General features: G+C 37.5%; 2 long non-coding RNA genes and 2 pseudogenes across 2 annotated transcripts; 2 read left to right on the plus strand and 2 right to left on the minus strand.

Annotated features, from left to right (window-relative positions):
- LOC126634488 (uncharacterized) overlaps positions 1–25,400 on the minus strand; it is a 219,169-nt pseudogene that overhangs the window by 56,490 nt on the left and 137,279 nt on the right.
- The window catches only part of LOC126634490 (disease resistance protein At4g27190-like), an 82,727-nt pseudogene that overhangs the window by 40,594 nt on the left and 16,733 nt on the right, over positions 1–25,400 (minus strand).
- Positions 15,932–20,347, plus strand: LOC126634510 (uncharacterized). The gene is made up of 7 exons (XR_007627362.1): positions 15,932–16,107; positions 16,308–16,564; positions 17,621–17,816; positions 18,573–18,743; positions 19,439–19,520; positions 19,724–19,775; positions 20,005–20,347. It is a non-coding gene; the product is annotated as an uncharacterized LOC126634510 (long non-coding RNA).
- LOC126634508 (uncharacterized) lies at positions 20,930–21,307 on the plus strand. The gene is made up of 2 exons (XR_007627360.1): positions 20,930–21,041; positions 21,074–21,307. It is a non-coding gene; the product is annotated as an uncharacterized LOC126634508 (long non-coding RNA).

A 25,400-nucleotide genomic window follows, 5' to 3' on the forward strand; every position in this document is an offset into this window, starting at 1 on the left:
TGTACAACCCGTACTCTCCTTCATGCCACCAACCAGGTGAAGAATGAACTCATCTTCGTGCCACCAACCAGGTGATGAAATGTGATGAAAGGTGATGAAGGAACTCACCTTCGTACCACTAACCAAGTGATGAAAACAACTCACCATTCATTCCACCAACCAGAAGACGAGTGGTACAACTTGTACATGTGAACTCCTAGCATTCACAAATAATCAAAAACCCTCAAGTTTTACAACTCAACTAGGGGAGCACTTATGTCTAACAATAGTTACAGTCACCAACAAAGTCTTATTGCAAGCCAACAACGGCTTCAGTGCATGGTATATGAAGATCAAGCTCTTCAGCCCTCTTGCATATGCTTCAGACATTTCTCCTCTATAATAATGCAAACACTACAACTCGTACAAAGCTTCATAAACTCTTGATCAAGACTGTTCGAAGCAAATTCAATTTATATGGTTCATCCAAACCTTCGACTACTACAAGATGTGGCTTGCATCATAATCTCTTGCTCAACAGTGTGGAAGCAAAATTTGTATATGTTGTCTCTCCCACATTTTCAAATTTCTAGTTTCCCATAAAATTAAAAAAAAAAAAAGGAAATTGGGAAATTCAACAAAACTTCAACAAATGGAGGGCAACTACAATTCTCAAAAGCTTCACACACTCTTGATCAAGATAGTGTGAAGCAAAATCAATTCATGGTACCCAACAAAAGCTTCAACTCTAAAGTTTCACCTACAAAGCTTTAACTCAAAAGCTTCACCTACAAAGCTTCAACTCCAAAGCTTCACCTACAAAGCTTCAACACAAAAGCTTCATCTCAAAAGCTTCAACTCCAAAGCTTCACCTACAAAAGCTTCACCTATAAAAGCTTCACCTACAAAAGCTTCACCCACAAAAGCTTCACCTACAAAAGCTTCAACCACAAAAGCTTCACCCACAAAAGCTTCACCTACAAAGCTTTAACACAAAAGCTTCACCTACAAAAGCTTCACACACTCTTGATCAAGATAGTGTGAAGCAAAATCAATTCATGGTACCCAACAAAGCTTCAACCTCAAAGCTTCACCACCAAAGCTTCACCTACAAAGCTTTAAAAAATATATATATATATTTTCGAAAATTCGAAAATTTGAAAAAAAAAATCAAAAATTCCAAAATTCAAAAAAAAAAAAAAATCGAAAATTCAAAAATTCAAAAAAAAAGAAAAAAAAAAGGAGAGCCTAGACCTCCCCTTCTTTGGGCCTAACAACTTTCATAACAAATGTACATGAAAGAGGATTTTTGGGCTACCACTTAGAAAGGAAAATGGTGAAGTTTTGTTACTTTGGAAACTTGGCTACTAGCAAGACACCTCCTTCGTCAACTCCCTCGACCGGAGACTTGGGGGACTCCTACCAATGCTACTACACCTTGGTAATTGGAAGTTTCACGACTACTCAGTGACTTGGATCTTTCAAGTCTCCAACCGAGAAGTTTTCCTCACTCGGGGAATTAAGGGAACACTACCTCAACCTACATGCTTCACTCACAAAGCTTCAACATACAAGCTTCAACAAAAGCAAAAAAATTCAAAGACTTTAGTGAAGGAGGTCTTGGTGTATTTAACACAATACGTTGAAATGAAGCAAAGCTTATTTATTGATATTTCCGATAAGTTACAAATATGTACATATACATGACTCAAAATAAACAAACAAGATGGAACCTTCACAAAAGTTGCTCATGAGAAGTCTCAGTAGCCGGTAGAGCCCCAGAAAGAGGAGGCACAAGAGGATGATCATTCGGAGCCTCAGTACTAGGCAGAACCCCAGAAGGAGGAGGCACTGAAGGTTGATCATTTGGAGCTTCATTAAGCGGTACAGCCCTAGAAGACAATGGCAATAAATTCCTTTGGAACAAACCCACAAACCTCTGATGATCAAGTAAAATCTAACCATCAGATTCCTGCAACTGGTCAAGCTTCCTCATCATGTTTGTAGCACAATCATGTGCGAGCCTGTGCAACTGTTTATTCTCATGCTTTAGCCCATTGATCTCCTATTTGAGACTTATCACTTCAGTCGCCAATGATTCAACTTGGCGGGTTCGAGCAAATAGGCGTTAGGCCATATTAGACACAGAACATGCACACTGAACACTGAGAGCCAGATAATCCTTAACAGCCAACTCATCAGACCGTTTGGAAAGTAGTCTGTTATCTTTGGGAGTGAGAAGGTTCATGGCCACCACCACAGTGGTCATATCATTCTTCATCACAGAGTTCTCAACGATAAAAGGACCAGTAGGGGATAAGAAGGATGAGCGCCATATGTTGTCTTGAGGAGGCATGGCTGCCTCTTCACCAAAGTTCAAGTCAAAACGACAGTCGAATGTGCCATACATTTTCAAAAAATGATGAAGGAGAAATGAGGTCCAATAAATCTCTGAAGTACAAAAATAAGGGGAAAATTCCTACAAGTAATAACTCTCTTAACATACTTCTTGCACACAATTGGTGCCCCTATAAAAGAAAGGGCAACAGGGCCGTTGATTTAAAAATTGAAGAGGCATCACTCTCCGGATTTCGAGAAATGGATTTTCCTGAGTAAAATCTGTCGACAATCTCTACACGCAACATCAGCTCCTTGGGTACCACAGATAACTTTGCCAAAGATCTTTGACAAAGTTTAGACACATAAATTTTGAAGGTCCAGCTACCCTACCATTACCCACAAGGGTAAAAGAACAACACCACTGCTTGATAATTGGAAAGTGCATCCATGCTCCGTGCTTCGTGGCAAGGCAGACTGGCAAAAATGCCCAACCTTTACTCACATTGAGAAAACACTCCCAACATGATTACTTACTCAAAAATCGAAGAGGCACCGCTCCTCGAGTCTCGAGAGCTAGACTCCCACCAGGATTGCTTTCTCAAAAATCGAAGAGGCACCGCTTTCCGAATCTCGAAAGCCAGACTCCCAACAGGATTGCTTTCTAAAACATCAAAGAGGCACCGCTCTCCGAATCTCGAAAGCCAGACTCCCAACATGATTGCTTTCTTAAAACATCGAAGAGGCACCGTTCTCCGAATTTGAAAGCCAGATCCCCGACAGGATTGCTTGTTCGAAAACCGAAGAGGCACCGCTCCCCGAACTTTGAGAGCCAGATTTCCTTGGATAAAGCTTGTCTGCAATTTTCACGCGCAACATCAGTTTTCCAGATACCAAAAAACCATTTTTTCAAAGTGCTATGACAAAGTTAAAACACGTGAATCTTGTAGCTCCCACTACATTGCTATGACCGAGAAGAGTAAAGGAACAACGTTACTATTCGCTGTTGGGACAATTGTTATATATGTTGAATCTTCCAGCCAGCCATTTCTATATATATTGACAATTGCTATATATGTTTTTTCTTTGTCTTTTCCTTTGCCCTTATTCTTACCTGCAAGACAAGGAGAAAGAGAGCAATCAGTCAGCACCTGGAATTAAGCTTCCAGTCAAGAACTGACTGCCTGGAACTCCTTGCCTGATTACTTACCTGGCATTGCTCTCGAGTACTCATCTTCAACATCTTGTGCTTCCAGAAAAGATGCCACATCTACCTGAGGAACATAGGGCAAGTGAGAAGGATACAAGGAAGCATGTGGAGATAAGCGCAACAGAACACGTGCCGATTCATCTATGTACTTTGTCAACAACAAAAGTATCCCATATCATCAAGGTCGAACGCACTCTTGATTTGATGAACTTGTTTTGACCCTCAAATTCTTGAGTCAGCCTTATACTCTAGAGGAAACCAGAAAACCCTCCAGCCCAGTTCAAGAATAAGCATGTGGAAAGTTACTTCTTCAAAAGCAAAAGTATCTCATATCATCTCTTTTCCTTTTTCTTCTCTTTATCCTTCCTGCTGCCTGCAAGATAGGGAGAATGAGAACAATCAACCGGAACTCAAAATCAAACTTCTGATCTAGGACTGATTGATGGGAGCTCTGATTGCTTACCTTGTCTGTCACCTCTTTCGGTAGATCTCCTAAGGGGACTCCTACTACATGGTTTGTATCGCACTTGACCAAGCCTGAAACTACAAGTAAGCTTCAAGTGAAATTGATACATTACCTTGTGCATCACCACCGGTTAAAGATACCACCCATGCATGGAGGAAAAGTACTTCCAGAGAAGATGCCACATCTACCTATAAGATAGATAAGGCAAGTGAAAACGATACCACACTTCGGTACTTAGAAGTTTCGTGATTACTCAGTGGCTTGGATCTTGCAAGTCCCCAACCGAGGAACTTCCCCCACTCGGGAACTTAGGGGAGCACTATTTGTACCATACTTGACCAATCCTGAAACTACTAAGCATCGGTCAACGTTATACCGTCAATGACCCAAAAGAGTTTCCCTCCAACCAGGAGGCCAATCACAGTGTGACACGTGTCGACATCAGAAGCCAATCATAGCATGACATGTGTCAACATCAGAAGCCAATCACAACACGACACGTGTCAATGTCAAAACAAAGCTAGAAACTCTCTTTTATAAAAGGAGATCATTCTCCCACAATATTTCCTAATGTCATTTGTACTAAATCATTCACTAGTACTCACTAAAGGAGAGCTTGAACCTATGTACTTGTGTAAACCCTTCACAATTAATGAGAACTCCTCTACTCCGTGGACGTAGCCAATCTAGGTGAACCACGTAGATCTTGTGTTTGCTTCCCAGTCTCTATCCATTTACATACTTATCTACACTAGTGACTGGAGCAATCTAGTGAAGGTTACAAACTTGACACTTTCTGTTATACCAAAGTCATCGCTGATTTTGTGCATCAACAACATGTGAAATTCCTTTCTCACATTGTATTTGTTTATTTGCTTATTTGCTTATTTACTTAAGCTCCACCGAAATTCCTTTCACACTTTGATAACTTGCAAACCAATGTTTTTCTTCAAGCTCTCAAAATTACTCCTTCCCTCCATTGCAAAAAGATGGCCATGGTCGAGAGTTGGCAAGGAGGATTTGCGGCTGTTGTTTTTGGTTATTATTCTAATTTTTTTAGGAGGTAATGGAGATCATACGATCAGACGAATTGATTAAGGTATGGATGACCAGTATTTGATATGAGGATGCAAGAAATTGGCTTTCAAAGTTGAAACATGAGTGCTGTATTTTATTTTATATGAGGATGCAAGAAATTGGCTTTCAAAATTGAAACATGAATGCTGTATTTTTTAAAAAAAAAATTTGGAAATCCTCTCTAAATTCTAGTTAGGAACTCGTTTAGAGAGTCCATTGGAGATGTTCCTAAAAAGATAATTGGAAAATGATATTTTTCATGTATCACAGGAAACAAAATACAAGAATGAAAAAAGTGGCAAAACAACATGGGAAGAAATATTAGGGTTTGAAGAAAATTATGGAAGTTGAGGTTCATCCCAAAACCAATTCACGGTTAAAGAGGCCCAAAATCATTTAAAGCAATTCAATTTCAACCTGCATTTTATGAATTGAATCTAGCTTTCCTTCCAAACGAAAAAGAAAAATATACACGCATCAAGAAAATTAACAATCCAGTTAAAAGATTTTGATTGATTCGATTTTAGAAGAGAGCTCAATTAAGCACACTCTAGTACAAAGCAGTTTCAGTAGACGTGCACACAAACACCACTTCAAATGCATCAATGTTTACAGAAATCACACAAGCATTATTTCCCAAACACCCAAAACCATGTAGTGAACAAAGCTCCAAATACAAATAACACAAGTTTCTAGGATGGCTTTTCCATTGAGACCGCAGCTTGCAGGCTTATATCAAACAAGATGAGATCAGCCACGTAAGCAAGGCTGGGCAGACTGTTTAGGGGAGAACAGAGAATAGTCAGAGCAAGTAACAAGAGAAATTAGAAACCAATACTATTTATTTGATGGTCCTCACTATATATGTACGGAGTATTGCAAATTTTGTGTCGGTAAGTGAACATTAACAAGTAGTACCAGAAATTACGACTTATAAAAGTTTATATTTACTTGATATTTAGCATATATGGAAACTTACCGTTTCATCATCATTGCCATCTTAATCATGCATCGTCGTCGTCGTCGTATTCTTATTTCTTCTTCTTTCCCCAATGTTAAAAACAAATTTAATTAAAAACAATTAAATAAATTGGCAAAGTAAATAAAACAAAAGAAAGTAGTTTTGAAATTAAATTTGAGCACTATGGTTCCACCGTCACCTTAACAATCCTACGTAATTCTTCCAATTACTTATGAATTACACATGCATATTTTGAATGTTAAGTTTTCCTAAAGTATGCCCTACTTAGAACCTCCAACATAGAATGTATATCTAACATGTAACTCGTCCGGACGTTCGGATCAGATATGAACATGAGAGACTCATTATGTTTTATGAAAACCCTTTGAAAAATCATGCAACCCTTAAGACGTAGTGTTCCTCCTAAGTGAAATTACAATTATTAACCACAAGAAGCCAGCGCCAATTTCAGGGAACCTTCCGACCAAAATTACATCAAATTACTTTTCTAAATATCCTAATGGTGGCCAATCATCAAGACAATTAGATAGTTTAAAACGGTGATTAATAATTCAAAGCATGAAGACATAATATTATAAGTAAATTGAAAAGAAACTACATATTATTGTTAAGGCTCCCGGCCTCGCCCTAGCAAACGAAACTAATTACAAACAATCATAAAACAAAATATTATTAAGAACATGGATAAAAAACACCTTGAAAATAAACTTCAAATCTCTCCAAAGTGTGCGTGCATTCTCCCCTCCCTTCTCCTAATGGCTTAAAAGCCTTATTCATACTACTACAAAATAAAACCCTAAAAGGTCTTGGAATAAAACTAGGAAACATAATAAAATAATAAAATAGAAAATAAAATGTTTCCTATTTTAACTAAAATTCGGAGTTCTCAAAAAATTAGTCTTTTGACTGACCCAATCAACTCCGATTTCACGTCCCCTACAAATCCTCAGAATGAGTCTTCCTCAAAATATGTCATCTTGACCTCCAAAATACTCAAAACGTCCAGAAACATCAATCTGGAAAAACTGCGCGCTGGGCCTTAAATTTCATCGCCATGGTCAAACAGCTTGGTAGAAAAATCTGGAATTTTGATACAATCATCTTGAAACACTCACGAATATCCTCCAATTGGAATCACTCCAAAATTCATTCATTTGGTTACTTTATGCTCAAGAGGAAGTCGAATGTTCTACATTAAAAATATAATTCAAAGTATCAAAATTCACACATAATAACCAATAAATTATTACTAAGATTAGGGTAAAATATATAGTATAATATGGACTCATCACATACCTTATACCTTACGTGCACTTTTGAATGAGAAGGCCAGTTCCTTTGCTTACATAATACAACACTGAACACCGGAAAAAGGACAATCGGTCGTCTGGTAAATGAAGCAAAGCTGACCAGTGGCCAAAGTATGTAATGTTTGTGTTTCTTTGCCAAGTAAAAGCGATACCAAGGTGAAGATGGCACAAGGAAATCGACGGAGAAACTAAAACTAGGAAGTTAAACCAAAAGAAGGCAATGCAATGAAGAGAGTGAAAGTATCCAATTTTTTTATCGCTTTTTTTTATTTTTAGTACAGGCAAAGAAAATTAAAGCAAAAGAAGGTGGTGCAATGAAGAAAGTGAAAGTGGTGGTGCAATGAAGAATCAAATAAAAAAAGCTGGGAAGGATGCGAAAACAATGAAACAAAGTATGTAGCTGTTGTTGGTTTGGCTAATTAGAATTTAGATTGTAGAGCAAAGACTAATATTATCAGTATGATATTATATATGAATGCATTGTTGGTATATGGTCCAGCCCATGATCAATGTTCTAGATTATTCTAGTAAGCAAGTGAGATGGCTGGAGCATGCTAGACAATTCTAGCATGTTATTAAGTTGATGGAAGAAGCTAGAGAGTACTAGCTTCCTTGGTTGCAAAGGGAAAGATCTAGAAGCTACAATTTTGTGGCTAGTCTAGAATTATCTATGCTAGAAGTTTGAAGAATACACTAGAAACTAGTTCTGGTTTGTAGAAGGAACTAGAAACTAGTACAATGCCAAGCCCTCACCTATAAATATGGGTGTGATGTTGTAGTGATGTAACCAATTAAGAACAAAGTGTGAGTAGCAAAGGATCAAGTCCAAAGCTAGAGTTCCACTCCAAGAGTGAGAGTGAGAGTGTTCCACTACATATTGTGTGAGTGAAGTTTAGAGTGATAGAAAGTGTGTGTTATACTTTCTTGTATCCATCAAGCCTTGTCTTTGGCTTAGTAAGACTACTCTTGTTGTACTCATCTTTTTCATATAGTGAAGATTGATCATTGTTTGGTGAACATAGGCATAAATTGCCGAACCACATAAATTCTTGGTGTTCATTTTCTACTTTACCTTGTGCATTCTCTATCTTGTAGTACCGACATTCCTAACAAGTGGTATTAGAGCCCGGTTGGCTCGTACTACTAGATGGAAGGAAGTGGCACTATGATCAAACTCACCAACTCCAATTGGGTAACATGGAAGCCAAGGATGAAGGACATTCTCTATTGCAAGGATCTGCATAAGCCAATTAAAGGAGATGCCACTAAGCCCGAGAGCATGTCCGATGCCGAGTGAAAGAAGATGAATCGCAAGGCAATTGACACAATTAGACAATGGGTGGACGATAGTGTTTTTCACCATGTGTCTAATGAAACCAATACCTGCAAGTTCTGGACGAAGCTTAAGTCCTTGTTCGAGAAGAAGACCCTAGCCAGGAAAGCCTTCTTGATTAAAGAGCTCATCAATGTAAAGTATAAGGATGGTTTAAGTGTAGCAGAACACTTGAACAGTTTCCAAAATATCATCAACCAGTTGGCTACTATGAAAATGATGATCGAGGACGAGCTACAAGCGCTCTTGTTACTTGGATCCTTGCCAGACAGTTGGGAGACCTTTGTGGTGAGTATAAGTAACTCTGCTTCTAATGGTGTTCTTACTCTTGATAATGTTAAAAATAGCATGCTCAATGAAGAAACAAGGAGAAAGACTTCTGGCACAGATAGCAGCCAAGTATTTGTCATAGAGAACCGCGGAAGAAGCAAGAGTAGAGGGCCTAGAGGTCATGGCAGGAGTCCTAGCCGATCCAAGTCAATGTTCAGGGGTGCATGCCACCATTGTGGCAAAGAAGGCCATATGAAGAAAAATTGTTGAGTTTGGAAGAGAGAGCAAAGGGAAGGAAACAATAAGAAGAAAGATGATACTGGCAATACCACCGATGTCATATGTGGTGATGTACCAGAAATATTGTCTATTGGTGAATGTCTGCATATGGGCAACTCTAACAGAGACATTTAATAGATCTTTGACAATGGAGCTTCCTTCCATGCTACGTCCAAACAGGAGTTCTTTAGTACATACAAAGAATGTGACTTTGGCATATTGAAGATGGGGAATGAAAGCTATTCCAAAATTCTTGGAATTGGTGATATTTGCCTAAGAACTAATCTCGGCTGCCAGTTGATGTTGAAAGATGTAAGACATATTCCTGATATACGTCTCAATCTGATATCCATCAGTACCCTTGATCGACAAGGTTATTATCACCATATTGGCGAAGGAAAATTGAAGCTTACTAAAGGCTTAATAATGGTAGCAAGAGCACGACTTTGTTGTACGTTGTACCGGTCAAATGCCAAGGTTTTGAAAGGTGAGTTGAATGATGTGGAGGACTCATCTCTAAACTTGTGGCATAAGAAGCTAGGCCACATGAGCGAGAAAGGCCTACAAGTTTTGGCAAATAAGTCTCACATTCCTTTTGCCAAAGGTACGTCGTTAAACTCTTATGTGTGTGGTCCCATGGAAGTCGAGTCACTTGGAAGAAATAAATATTTTGTTACTTATATTGATAATGCTTCACGAAGGGTCTGGGTGTATTTGTTGAAATCCAAAGATGAGGTGTTTTAGACATTCCAGGAGTTTCATGCCATGGTGGAGAGGGAAATTGGGAAACATTTCAAGTGCCTTCGTAGCGACAACGGCGGCGAATACACATCTCACCAGTTTAGAGAGTATTGTGTGAAACATGGCATACGTCATGAGAAGACAGTTCATGGAACTCCACAACATAACGGTGTTACTGAAAGAATGAATCGAACCATCATGAAGAAAGTCAGGTGTATGTTGAGGACTGCAAAGTTATCTAAACAGTTCTAGGGTGAAGCTGTAAGGACATCCTGCTATTTGATTAACTGATCTCCATCAGTACCATTAGGTCTTGATGTTCCAGAAAGAGTATGGACTGGTAATGATGTGTCTTACTCTCATCTGAAGGTGTTTGGTTGCAAAGCTTTTGTGCATGTGCCCAAAGAGCAGAGATCGAAGTTAGACTACAAAGCTACACCGTGCATCTTTCTTGGTTATGGCGGTGAAGATTTTGGTTACAGATTATGGGACCCATACCCGAAGAAGTTTATCAGAAGCAGAGATGTGATCTTTTATGAAGACCAAACAATTGGGGATTCGAATAAAGAGGCACAACCAGATGACGCAGTCAAAGGAGTTGATCCATTAGCTTCAGATGAAGAAAGTCACGGTGACATCCCTAAAGTAGTTGCAAATGAAGTGCCTGCAGAACCAGATAATGATGATCAGGGGGGCCTGATCAATATAAGCCAGACCATGAGATTGCTGATCAAGTGGAGCCTAGTCAAGAAGAGCAGATTCAAAGAGAACCCAATCAGGGGGAGCCTCCAGCCCCGCAAGAGAATGAAGATTAGGTCAGAAGAACCAACAGAAGTCGAAGACTGCCTACCAAGTATTCTTCATCAGAGTATATCATGTTGACTAATTATGGAGAGCCTGAAACTTATGAGGAGGCCAGAGCTCATAACGACAGTGATAAATGGATGAAGGCAATAGAGTCAGAGATGGATTCCTTATTAAAGATTGATACCTATGAGCTGGCGGAGCTTCCAAAAGGCAGAAAAACATTGAAAAACAAGTGGGTGTTCAAATTGAAAAGGGACGACAACATGACAAGGTACAAGGCTCGTTTGGTTGTCAAAGGTTTTGGTCAAAAGAAAGGAGTTGACTTTGATGAGATTTTCTCACCGGTGGTGAAGATGACTTCTATTCGAGTTATCCTTGGTATGGCAGCAAGCATGGATCTTGAGCTCGAGCAGTTAGACATTAAAACTGCATTTCTCCAAGGCAACTTAGAAGAAAAGATATATATGGAGCAACCCAAAGGCTTTGAAGTCAAAGGTAAAGAAACTTTGGTGTGCAAGCTCAAGCTTATATGATCTTAAGCAGGTTCCGAGACAGTGGAATAAGAAGTTCAACTCATTCATGGTGTGTAATGGGTACAAGAGAACTCATGCTGACTCTTGTGTCTATATCAAACAATTTTCTGGAGGTAAATTCATCATTTTATTGCTTTATGTTGATGACATGTTGATTGTCAACATGTCATTAACATGCTTTTATGATTAAAAAACTCAAAGAAGAGTTATCTAAGTCCTTTGACATGAAGGACTTAGGGCCAGCCAAGCAAATTTTGGGCATGGAGATAATTCGTGACAAAAAATCAAGAAGTTGTGGCTGTCACAAGAAAAGTATGTTGAACGGGTGCTTGAAATGTTCAACATGAAAGTAGCCAAATCGGTAAGCTCACCTTTAGCCAATCATGTCAAGTTGAGCAAAGAGTCGTGTCCAAAAACATATGAAGAAAAGGACAAAATGGCAGTTGTTCCCTACTCTTCAGCAGTAGAAAGTATCATGTATGCAATGGTGTGCACACGACCAGATATTGCTCATGCAGTAGGTGTGGTGAGTAGGTTTCTCTCTAATCCAGGGAAAGACCATTGGGAAGCTGTTAAGTGGATTCTCAGATATTTGAAGGGGACTTCTAAGATGTGCTTGTGCTTTGGCGGTTCCAAACCAATCTTGGAAGGATTTATAGATGCTGACATGAGAGGTGACCTGGATGGTAGAAAATCTACATCTGGGTACTTGTTTACTTTTGCAGGGGGAGCCTTGTCTTAGCAATCTAAGTTGCAAAAATGTGTTGCTTTGTCCACAACCGAAGCTGAATACATAGCCGCTACAGAAGCATGCAAGGAGTTGTTGTGGCTGAAGCGGTTTCTCCAAGAGTTGGGTTTAAAGCAAAGTGATTATGGCTTTTATTGTGATAGTCAGAGTGCTATGGATTTGAGCAAGAACACTACATATCATTCACACACTAAGCACATTGATATTCGTTATCACTGGGTTAGAGATGCTATCGAGAACAAGTTGTTACAGCTGAAGAAGATTCATATCGATAATAATTCTTCAGACATGTTGACAAAGGTAGTTACAAAATCAAAGTTGGAATTCTGCATTAAGGCTGCTGGGATGGACTCCAGGTAACTTGGAGTCATGATCGGAATTCCTCCCTCATGGACTGAAGGGAGAGATTGTTGGTATATGGTCCAGTCCATGATCAATGTTCTAGATTATTCTAGTAAGCAAGTGAGGTGGCTGGAGCATGCTAGACAATTCTAGCATGTTATTAAGTTGATGGAAGAAGCTAGAGAGTACTAGCTTCCTTGGTTGCAAATGGAAAGATCTAGAAGCTACAATTTTGTGGCTAGTCTAGAATTATCTATGCTAGAAGTTTGAAGAATACACTAGAAACTAGTTCTGGTTTGTAGAAGGAACTAGAAACTAGTAAAATGCCAAGCCCTCACCTATAAATATGGGTGTGATGTTGTAGTGATGTAACCAATTAAGAACAAAGTGTGAGTAGCAAAGGATCAAGTCCAAAGCTAGAGTTCCACTCCAAGAGTGAGAGTGAGAGTGTTCCACTACACATTGTGTAAGTGAAGTTTATAATGATAGAAAGTGTGTGTTATACTTTCTTGTATCCATCAAGCCTTGTCTTTGGCTTGGTAAGACTACTCTTGTTGTACTCATCTTTTTCATATAGTGAAGATTGATCCTTGTTTGGTGGACGTAGGCATAAATTGCCGAACCACATAAATTCTTGGTATCCATTTTCTACTTTACCTTGTGCGTTCTCTATCTTGTAGTACCGACATTCCTAACACGCATACATGAGAAACTTAATCCATGTTGTCTATTATATAACTGTTGAGAATTAACTCATAGGGGAAAGAATCTGCAGTTGGCTTGAGTGATTCTTTGCGTGGATTGCTGCTATGGAGTTCGAACTTAGATGGATTGGAAACCCTCCCAAGTAAAGCACGTGATGTGCGTTGCTTCTCAAGTAAAGTAAGTCGTGTCTTTGGCTTTATCCTCTAAATTGAATTCAATGTGTAACACACCATTGATTCCTCAACTTTTATGCACACTTTTACACTTTTTTGTTGAACGGTGTTGTCAAATTAGCATTTGAAAGGATTTTAATAGACTCTCGAATCAAGTGTGGTCAACTAGGATTTTAAAAGACTTTAAGCCAGGTGTATGTAGATTTGTTGGAAAGAAAGACGAATGGGTCCTTTGGGCCACAATATTAATTAGAGAAGGGAGTGTTTGGTTGCTTGATTATAAAATTTAATCATAAACACTTGTCTTGTTTTTGTTGGGCCACATTGTTTAGTGAGTAAAATGAGCACTCACTAGTCAATACCTAAGTATTATGTAGATTTTAATAGATTTTGATGGGGTTTAATTGATTAGTTGAGATTCTATGTAAAAGTTTGATTTAATTCCATCGAAATCTCAAGGATGAGGTGAGATTTGTGAAAGGGAAATTTTTTTTAGACCCATATAACCTCTTTTTACACCAAATTTATTCTCTAAACCCACATTGTTTTCAATTAAACTATCAATATCTCTTTAAACCCAAATTTATTACCTAAACTAGCCTCACAAATCCAATTCTATATGTAAATTTATCTTTACACCGATTTAGAAAATAAACCCAAAATCAGTTGGAGACAACTCTTTTTCTAAAACTATTTTCATAGTTGATTCTTACGTGTGCGAATTTGCTGCTCCAATATTTCTCAAGAAGGAAGTGCTCATGTACAATGGTGATCATCATCTCTTTGTTTTTTTCGCTAAAGTCGAAAATATAGACACAATGATATACATTGTTCTCATCTGTATAGGATGGATGATATTCATTATCATCACTGTCCCAATCTTCTTCTGTTTTAATGCCACGCACAAACCATATTTGCTTAATGCGTCAATCATATGCTATCTATCTGTTAAGTTCCATGTCCATTGGTTTAAATTTGAAATCATTGACAATTATTATTCTTGAATATAGATCAAAGCAGAAACTCAAAGACCTTATCCAAGCCGTATTTGCTGTATCATTATGTTCCAGATTTGGACTTCGCTTTTCTGGAGATGAGCCTTTCGCATTGGTTGATGGATGACACTGTTGCTTTCAAGAACTTCAAAAAGTACATTTCTTCACTTTAGTTGTTTTTACCTTCTCTTTTTTGTTATGTGTATGCCAAGCTATTTACTAGTGTTTTAGCTTACCACTTTCATTATTTTTTTATGTTTCAATTGGGGGCAGTATTGAATTCCTAATGTCTTTTGGAAGAGTTATGAAACCCCCCAAAATCCCAGCCTTCATCGCCGACTCCTTCCTCTAGTTGGAGTCGGCCGGCTTTCCCTTGCTGCTACCCATTTTCTTCTCCTCTCTAGCCTGTTACCCATGCCCTCAAGTCCTCCTCCTTCCCCCTTAGCCCTTTTCCCTCTTGTTGCAACCCAACCTGCTACCCACACCTTCAAGTCCTCCCACTTCCCCTGTCACGCTTTCCCTCCCCTACGGTGCTTTATTTCTGTTTTCCTTTTGGCTTTCTTTGAGCTTTGTCTCAATTATCTGAGCTTGTCTCAGATTGGAACCTTTAGACACCTCTCTTGCTCCGATGCTTCCTTCCATCAAGAGTCCATAACTACCAACCACTGCTACTCAGCCCCGAGTGCTTCTCCTTGGTGACGTGCTTGGATTTTGGGTGGCTGTTAAAGTGTTTTTTGCACTATTTGGTAGGATTATGGGAATGCTCATTACACTGGTGGCTCGCTTACCCCCATTTTCCGTTGATCTAGTAGCTCTTTTTGGTTCATTTTTTTGTGGTGGTGGCCTTCTAATGAAGGCGCGTCGGATTTGGTGGTGACTGCTGGTTTTCTCTTTAATTTTAAGGTTTCTGTTGTTTTTCAGCTATGCATTTTGGGCTTTGTGTTGTATTTACTTTTTCTTGCTGGGCTTGTATTTCAGTTGTGGGATGCCTTTTGGGCTCTCTTCTCCTTGTACTAGTATCTTTGTTTAATGGAAAAGTAACTTAGTTTGTCAAAAAAAAAAAAAGAGAAAATTATTCACGGGCTAACAAAGAACTTTTTTTTTGGCAAGCAACACACTATTAATATCTAAAAAAAATTAAAATCAAAAGAAAAAAAATAACTCCCTTAAATTGATTCATATCTTAGTTGGAGAATTTGAAACTTCAAAATCTCCTTCCATCGGTTAGAATGAACACAAGATAAAAATTGAGTGACAATAGAGTTTGATTATTGAGCGTGAGTTTATTGATAAATTTTAATTTTATTGTTGATTTTATCATATACTTGATGATAATTATGTAATATGTAAAAATGACAATTCTCATTTAAAATTTAAGTAGGGGTGAAAGTGTAATTATATGGGTTTAAATAAAAAATTTCATTTGTGAATTGTTAAAATACATTACAAAATATCTCAAATCCCTTGAATTCCTCAAATTTTTAAAATTCTTTAAAATCAATTCCTAATTAAATACACAAAATGTTATAATTTTTTTTTAAATTTCTAATTAAATACAGCCATAATTCTAACAATTTTAATAAAACATCTGAAAATCCTGATATAAATCCCAAATATTATCATGAATCCAACCCTCCATTTCTTTTCAAGCCACCACAAAGATGTCAAGATGAACAGTGCATAACCTTAGACAGGAGGAACGTTTGGTTATATTCTGTTCTGTCGTTGGTTTCCCTCGGTACCACCAGTGTCAGTACAACTCGGCAGCTCCTCCCTCTAGTCTACGCTGCCGGCATCCCGGCTCCCTTCCTCCGACAACTGTAAGTCCTTATTCACTTCTTCTTTTTCTTCTTTTCCTTTTTCTTGTAAATTAATTAATGAGATTGTTTCTGAATTTTGATATTGTGATTTTAGATTTAGGAATCAATGTTGATGGGTTTTTAGCTGATGGATTTTTTTAGGGATTTTAGGATATCAATTAATGCCCAGTTCTAATCTCACATAATTCCTAACTTTGTAGGGATTTAAAGGTTGAGTTAAAGATGGGAGCTTTGAATAATTCACATAAACCTCTAATTTCAAATTTCTGAAGCGCTCCGCCCAAATTGAGCTTCCTGACTGGACCGACATTGTGAAGACGGCCACATTCAAGGAGCTTGCAGCATATGAGCCTGATTGGTACTACATTAGATCTGCATCCATGGCAAGGAAAATCTACTTGAGGGGTGGTCTTGGTGTTGGTGCCTTCCTCAGGATCTATTGAAGGGAAACAGAGAAGTATGCAACTCTTTTTGCTTTTGCTTTTTTTACTAAGCTTCTTCTGGACACAACTGCATAGTAGAAAGAAAAAGTCGGGTTATAGAGCACTTGCAAAGTAGAAATTATGCTATGAAACGAATGTTTCTTGATCATCAAACAACAAAGACTAAAAAGATGATGAACGACTTTCTGAAAACAATTTTTATAATCCAAAAACTTGCTTGGTATTGAGCTTAGAAACATGCAAACATGTGTGATTTGCTTTGAATTTCACTGAGACATTTTAACAAACATCATACCTGCACACTTTGAGCCCCGGAGAAAATGAAATGAAGAACAATTCAGTCGTTGAAGACTACCAAGGCTCATTGAAAACGTGTCTACTGCCCATATCTAAAATGTCAAAAACTAGTAAATTTGTGTTTGGTAGTAAAGTTTTTGTAATATAAATTTTAAGACAGTAACAATGGGGGTGGCTATTGTGTTTGCGGCTAGAGTAGTGTTGGTAGTGGTGCTGATGGCGTTGGTGGTGGGAGATAGTGGTGACTGGCATTGCCATTTCTCGAAGGTGTCTAGATTACTCAATCTTCCCATAAAGAAAGAGAAATGCATGAATAATATACCTTTAAATCAAAAAGAAAATATCGTACAGCAGTCTCAAGATTCTCCTTCCACCCCTTCTCTTCAGTTTCTTTGTGTTTTGTAATACTTTCACTCTTACCATCAAATATGAATGCCCTCAGCTTATGACAATCTTCTAGATGCAACAGCTTCAAAGACGGAAGTTCAATAAATATAACTTCCTGAGCAGAATCTAGCAGGAGATATTGCAGTTGTAGATGTTTTAGCTTGCAAAACCTGTTACCCGTATTTACGTCACTATATTCTTCGTTTGGTACAATCTCTTCCATTTTCTGACATCTGGATACCTCAAGATGTTTGAGTTGTACAAGACGTCTAGCCATGGAACAAGAATCTAAAACCATCAAAGTTCCGTAAGCCCGGCAGTTTCATTCACCATAATGATTTCTTCGGCTTTTGTATATGTTGTAAGTTGTTTTTGAGTACTTGCAGTTACAACAGAGGTGCTGCGGTTGGAGGAGAAACCAATAAACTTCAGTAAATTCCACAACATCAGAGATCGTAATTTTGAAAACTACCAAGGTTATAAAGAGATAGTGACTCCAAATTTGGAAAGATATAGCCAACAATCACCAACATGGATGGTGTATCTTTTCAACTTATCCGAGAACAAGTTGTTCGGAAGAAGGTTTAGCATCTGGAACATGTATGTTTAATGCAGTTAGCTGAGACAAGTGCTTCAGCATCAGGAACATTATTTCTTCCATCGATCAGACCTTCCACCCTCCCATTGCTCAATGCTGTTTATTCCCATTCTCAAGTCTTCTAGTCTTTTCAAGCTTGATGAAACATTAGGTGAAATCAGTACAATCTCAGAGCAACCACTCAAATCTAACCGTAGATGAGTCAGTTGCCCTGTTTCATCGTGCAACTCTTTAACCTGGGAGTGGGCAAGGCAAGGCTAAGAATTTTCAAGTCCAACTTGAACAGTATCCCCCAACACGCACTGATCTAAGCACAATGTTTGAAGAACTGGTAGGTATTTAAGAGATGGATATAGTGATGGAAAACGAAGCACGGTTAAATCCAACACTTTGAGCTCTTTCATCTCTCCGCGATTCTTCTTCGCAAAGTCAAGCTGAAAATCTTTTTGGGTATGCATTTCAGAGTGTATAACTTTTCGCTCTCTAGATGTCAAAAGTAAATTACAAGTCGGTGCCCGGCGAAGTCCCACAAGGTCCAAATGAATTCTTCCCAAAACATCATCTAAAATAACAAGTGCTCTTGTCTTTTATTCTGTCCCATAAACAATTTGCCCTTCTCTCAGATTCATCAATGTGCATACCGAACTTTTCTGCAATTTGTTTCTGAATTTTCTCCAGGTCTTCTTTTTCATTGACATTCAGTATTATAACCACATCATCATGTAACTTATCTTGTGCAGCTTGTCTGAAAACCTGTCTGGCATCAAGTTAAAGGACAAATGGAGCATGAGTTCAAGTGACTCCTTAGGTTTGAAGGTTGCTTTTGTAGTGAATCAGGTATCCCACTTGACGTCCAACTGGAACAACTGTGTACTCAATTATTTTTCCAACGACCTTGGGAATAAATGAAGGTAAGACAAAACAACATGCCACTTTCAGTTTAGTAATATATCTGTTGAACATAAAAGAAGCCAAAAACATGGAAAAAGATCTAGAAATTTCTGCAACAAAATAAAATGAAAAATGGAAAGACAAGAATAAAATGTGATTGACATTGAATAATGAAACAAAAGACATACCTTAGCTCGTGAGAGGGAGACGAACGGCAAAGAAGAAGAGAGTATGTAACTTGTGAGAGTGAGAGTAACGGCAAAGTAAAAGCAAAGTGAAGGTGAACGACAACAGAAATTGCAAAGTTGTGTTGTGAAATGAAATTAGAGGACAAATGAAGATAAGTGAAATAAGTGTGGTTTACCGTATTAAAACGAAGTCGGATGAGTTGCTATTCAATAATACGGTCTAGTTGTATGTTTCTTCATTTGTAAGCAAGGAGTCTTAGGTTCTAACTTCGTGAATGATGATTGATAAGTTTGATACCAATTTATTCTTACCACCTTTAGTTAATCTCTTTATGGCCCGATATTATTTTTAGTGATGCTCAATATCCATCTCATTCTGCACCCCAAGTCCACTGTGAGATAACTTGCATAAGAATCTTTTTTCTTCAAGCTCTCAAAATTACTCCTTCCCTCCATTGTAGAAAGATGGCAATGGTCGAGATTTAACAAAGAGAGGTTTACGATTCTCCAATGATGTTTTTTTATAGGTTTGATCATGTATATGAGCATTTGATAGTGAATACATGTATAGTGCTTCACAATTGAAAAGAAGTGGAATCGTAGTTTCAAGTAATTACCGAGATTTTTGTTGATCCCCTTTTGTTGTGCTGCCAATTTTGAGTTCCTACCATGTAAATTGGTTGACTAAAATGTTAGTGTATGCAAAAAGGTTGTTGATGCTGCTGGTTTTTTTGTGTAACTGATTTAAGAGTTGCTATTGTATTCTTAGCATAAACATCAGACTGCCAATGACATTCTTTTGTTTTCTATAGCTGCCAGTGTCTAAACCTCCAACAAAATGGGAAACTTTTGCCAAAACAAAAGGTAAATCATTATTGTAGGAGTCGAACAGTACCTTTCTTCTGTTTCTTTTAAGGCTCTATTTTGGTTTCTCATATGTGGCCATTTGGGCATTGAGAGCTGTAGTTGGATTTAAGATTTTGAGAAATTGGAATGTCCTTTAGGAAAATGACGCAATTTGGGATTTGACCTGTCAAGTTGTTATATGAAAAGTCATAGGTATCCACACTCACCATTTTCAGAATTGTTGTAGGGATTTCCCTTGAGAGATGGTTGTGTGAGACACTGAGAACCTATAAATTTGTGAGATGTTCCAAGTCTGAAGGTATCACTCTGGAGAGAGAATTGCTGGGTCCAAGTTGTAACTCTGGAGTAATTTACCAATCTGTGCCGGTATTTCACCAGTCAAGTGGATCTGGCTCAAGTTTAGAAGCTGCTGTTTTGTCATTTGTCCGAGCTCAGGTGGGATTGGACCTGTAATTTTATTTCAACCCATACGCATTTTCCCCACTGTGGTCAGAGTGTACCAACAAACTGGTTCTCATCAAGAGCAATGAATTCAAGAATGAATTGAAATATAGGAAAACTAACGAAAAGTCCAAAAAACCTTCTCTTTTAACGAAAAACCATTTTTAAAGGTGTAGTGAATAGTGCCAGTTAAAGATAAAAATGTGGTTTTTCGTTAAAAATGAACAGTACCGGGAGTGTTTTGTTAAAACTCCCTTGAAATATTCAGTGAGCTTTTATGCGCATTTCTGGTTTAGTCCATTATTTTAAAACATATACAATATTTATAATTCATTTGACATTCCCGAGGCAACGCGAGGGCTAAAACTACAGTAACTATGAGTCCTCTCTACATTCTAGTCCTCAATGGAGATGCTCTTAAGAAGATGATTGGAAATGATATTTTTCATGTATCGCAAGAAGCAATAAAATGAGTACCAATTCAATGATAAAGCTGTTTCGGTAGACGTGCACACAAGCACCACTTCAAATGTATCAATGTTTACATAAATCACACAAGCTTTATTTCCCAAACACCAAAACTGAAAGTGTAGCGAACAAAGCTTCAAATACAAATCACACTTTTACAACGAAACATGAGTCAAAACAAGCATAACATGACATGGAATATGCATCAGTGCCTTCCCAAATTGCACAAGTTTCTGGGACAGCTTTCCATTGAGGCCGCAGCTTGCATGCTTATATTAAACAAGATGAGATCAGCCAGGGAAGCAAGGTTGGGCACAGACCCTTGAGGGGAGAACAGAGAATAGTTAAGAGTAAGTAACAAGAAAACTCGAGTATAATGAAAGTAGCAACCACAATAACGCCAAAGCCAAGAAAGCGTGCATCCTCTAGGATCTCCAATGCGTATTTCCTTTTACTCCAAGTAGCATAGTTTTAACCATTAAAAATTTGAACAAACCAATGTGATTTCCGTGGAATGTGTAGTGTGGTCCAACATATCAGAGTGCCTTCCAGTCTGCTCTCCAGGCTGATATTTCTTCCTTTAAAAAAAAAACAGAAGGAAGAGGAAAATAACACACAAACATGCAATCGCACACAATCGGAAAACCTTAACACGCCAGGCAAAAGATGAGGATTCCTTTTTGGCAGAGAGTCTTGCAATTGTATCATCTACATTTGAATCCGCAATCACCAGCTGCTTCTGTAGAAATATATATTTAGTGGACAATTATAAATAAACACATAAACTATTCAGTATGAAATCTTACAGAACAACTATGAATAAGATGAATAAATCAAACTTTTAAATTTGACTTCAAGGTTCGGAAAAAGCTGAAAAATTGGAGAGTGAAATTAACAGATGCTTAATTAGTGAATGAAGAACTTACGGTTTGATCACGTTCATTCTCCTTTGAATCACCTAGCTTTTGTACATCATCAGTTTCCTCTGCTATTTGTAGTCTTTCTGGTCTTGGATCACTTTGGAGTAACCCATCAAGAGAAATCGTTAACTCAATCAACGGGCACTTCTCGACAATCAAATTGTTGGACGGTAAGGATGGGACCTTGAAAATGTAATTTCCAGTGCAAAATCCTTGCAGACTTGGTAGATCAAAAAGTTTCAAATGTTGCAAGCAACTGAAAGTAATCTCATTTTCTGGATCATCTCTGTTGCTCACTACTATTTCAACCATTCTTTCACAGGACTCAACTTCGAACTCCTTGAGTTGCTGCAAATTCTTCGCCACAGAATAAGGTATTAAGTATTGCAGTCCATGACAATACCGTATGGCCAAACTGGTTAGATTCCGAAAGGATATCAAAGTTGAAGCTAGATTCTCTAATCTGCCACATTTTTGCAGACATAGAATTTCCAAGTTTGGAAAAACAGGGACCCCTGGTTCGGAGTTTTCCATTCCTAGATGTATCAGCTCCGGCATATCGATGAGCCACAAAGTCTTTACACGTGGGAAGGTCTCAGCTTCATGTATTTCCCCGCTACTACTTCCTTGGTGGTTGTGGACAATTAATTCTTTCCAAGGAGCAGAGAGAACACCGAGGTTTTCAATATTCTGTAAATTCTCAAAGAAAACATCTGACTTGGGATGTGAAGTAGCAAAATAAATCGATTTTATTTTGCTTAACAACTCTGCCGGAAGTGGACCATACGGTTCATACCAAATCTCTGTGTTCTCGTCCAACATCAAGTATTCCAAGTTGATGAATGACTTACCCTAAAATATAATCAACAGTAATGACATGCTTTAAAATATTTTGAAAAATTGGACACCACATAATAACTTTAATATTAAAAACTTAATAAATATATTTACTTGATGTGTTTGTTTAACCAGTATGTAAAAATCACACAAAATTCGAATATCAAAAGAATTGTGTAAAAGTATGGTTACCTTCTCAATTAAAAAGAAAGGTTGTTTCATTGGTGTTGGATGGCCCAACTCAACTTTGTCTTGATATGTTGAAGATTCAGAAGCAAAAATCTCCACATTAGCACATTTCTTGAAATTTAATGTATTGAGTAATGGCCAATTAGAAACATGCAGCCCTGGATAGAAACTCCGTAGTTGAGGTAGATCTTCAAACATCATACATGTTACTTTAGAGAATTCAAAACAGTTCAACTGAGTGGTAGATGATGTGTCATATACCACTTGTAGTGATTGGCACTGCTTTATTTGTAATGTCTCTAGAGCATTTAATCTTCCCATGATACTTGGCCCAAAGATATTAATCAGACTGTGGCATCTACGAACATCCATAATTCTAAGCTTGCTAAAAGAATCTGAATGAAGTTGGTTGTGGAATATTGTCTTCAACTTAGGTAAGTCCCATATGTACAACGTATCCAAGCTAGGAAATCCTACCTGTCACATATTCATTTAGAATTTGTGAACAAACCTTTTTTCACAAGAGTGGGACACATGCATAAGTTGGAAACAAAAGCTTAAAGAAACAAGTGAAGGTATAATTCACCTTTTCATCAAAGAGCTCAATATCTCTTTCTTCTTTGTTGGTTGTAATATTTTCACTCTTAGCATCAAAGATGAAAGTCTTCAGTTTAGTACAATCGTCTAGATCCAAATACGCCAAAGACGGAAATTTAATGTAACTTCCTGAGCTAAATCTAGTGAGATTTGGAAGATGTTGTAACTCTAGACGGTTTAGCTTATCAAACATATCATCTGTATTCTCCTCATTTCTCACTATCTCTTCCATGATTTGACAATTGGATATCTTGAGATTTTTGAATTGTCTGAGACATTTAGCCATGGAACTCGAAAACAAGAATCTTAAACTATCACATTGATGCACAGTCAAGGTTGTTAAGTTGGGCATCATAACCTGCATAGCACATAACAGAATTCATGTTTGTATTAGGAAATTACAATTTATATTATTGTTAGCCGTATACATTCCAAAATGTGTAGATATAAAGTAAATATCATATATTTAAAAAGTAAGCTACTAGGCTACTGAACAAATATATGTCCTTGTACCTTCATTAATTCGCAAAGAACAAATTGGAGTAAAAATTATCTGGAAAAATAAATATAGGGCCAAAATTATGTCAATTTAATTTCAAATTTAAACTATTTTATTTTTTACAAAAAAAAACCTATCTTATTTAAATTAATACCAAAAACACATTATTGTGAACGGTCTTTAGTGGCAAGTGGCAAGTTGTGAATTATCCTGATAGTTAGAGCCGGTTTCAAATTTTTTACAGTTAAAATAAGTAGCATCTTTATGACACATCTCAATACTTGACACCTGTGCACAAACTTAAACCTAACATAACCCTATCAACTCTCAATAAAATTAAATACAAATAAAAGCAAAAGTTAAGAAAAAGAAGCCTTTCATCCTCCTCTCTCTCACTTCCCCAAACACAATAGCAGCAATATCAATTGCATCTCCTTCACACTTTAAATTCATGAATCAAACCCAAAAGCCTCGCCCTTCAATTTGATTGCTCCTTCAAAGAATATGGGACGACCAATTTGGGAAGATTGAAGAATAAATCCCTTTTGGCCTGTCAGATTTGTGAAAATAAGCGTCTCCCCTGAAATTTCCTTTGTTGCAAAATTCGTTGAATTTAACATAAAAATACTATAGTAAAAGGATTTTAGTATTTTTCATGTCAAATTTTGGTTAGCATTATAAAAATTTATAATAGTTGGTTATAATTTAATTTATGGTCAAAATTTTGGCTACTTTTCTAAATTTCCCAAATTACTTCCCCACACCTTTTTAATTTTTTAATATTTTTCTATCAAGTGTTAGTGGTGTGTCAAAAATGTTAAAAAGAAAAAAAATGTGGGACAAGTAATTTGAGGTGTGAATATAATCTCTCTTTGGCTTATTGAAAAAATAAATCTTAATATCAAGAATTGGTGGTTTTAATGAGAAACGCATCATATTCAAGGATGACAATCTAATTATACTTAAAAAAATTGTGTACAAGTATGCTTACCTTGTCAATTAAAAAGAAAGGCTGTTTCATTGGTGTTGGGTGTCTCAACTCAAGTTTGTCGTGATATGTTGAAAATTTAGAAGAAAAAATCTCCACACTACCACATTCAATGAAGCTCAATTCGTTGAGTAATGGCCAATTAGAGACATGCAGTCCATGATAGAAACTCCGAAGCCGGGGTAGATTTTCAAATATCACTATTTCTACTTTAGGGAACCTGAACTCCTCATGTGTCCTTTTTGGTCCTTCTTCCATCGTGACAATTTCCTCCATTAAACCACAATTCTCGACCTTGAACTTGCTTAGCTGCTTAAGATTTTTGGCTACTGAGACGGGAAATAAATTCTTCAAACTCTCACATGAGGATATCTCAACTAAATTTAGATTTGGGCAATCAAAACTGTTCAACTGAGCGGTAGATGATGAGTCATATACTACTTGTAGTGACTGGCATTGCTTTATATATAAGGACTCTAGAGCATTCAATCTTCCCATGATACTTGGCCCAAAGATATTAATCAAATTGTGGCACCTATTAACATCCATAATTCTGAGCTTGCCAAAAGAATCTGAATGTAGTTGGTTGTGGAATATTGTCTTCAATTTAAATAAGTCTTGTATCCACAATATCTCCAAGCTAGGAAATTCTACCTGTCACATATTCATTTTAGAAAGAGTGG

This window comes from Malus sylvestris, chromosome 9, assembly GCF_916048215.2.
Source record: "Malus sylvestris chromosome 9, drMalSylv7.2, whole genome shotgun sequence".
Taxonomy (NCBI): domain Eukaryota; kingdom Viridiplantae; phylum Streptophyta; class Magnoliopsida; order Rosales; family Rosaceae; genus Malus; species Malus sylvestris.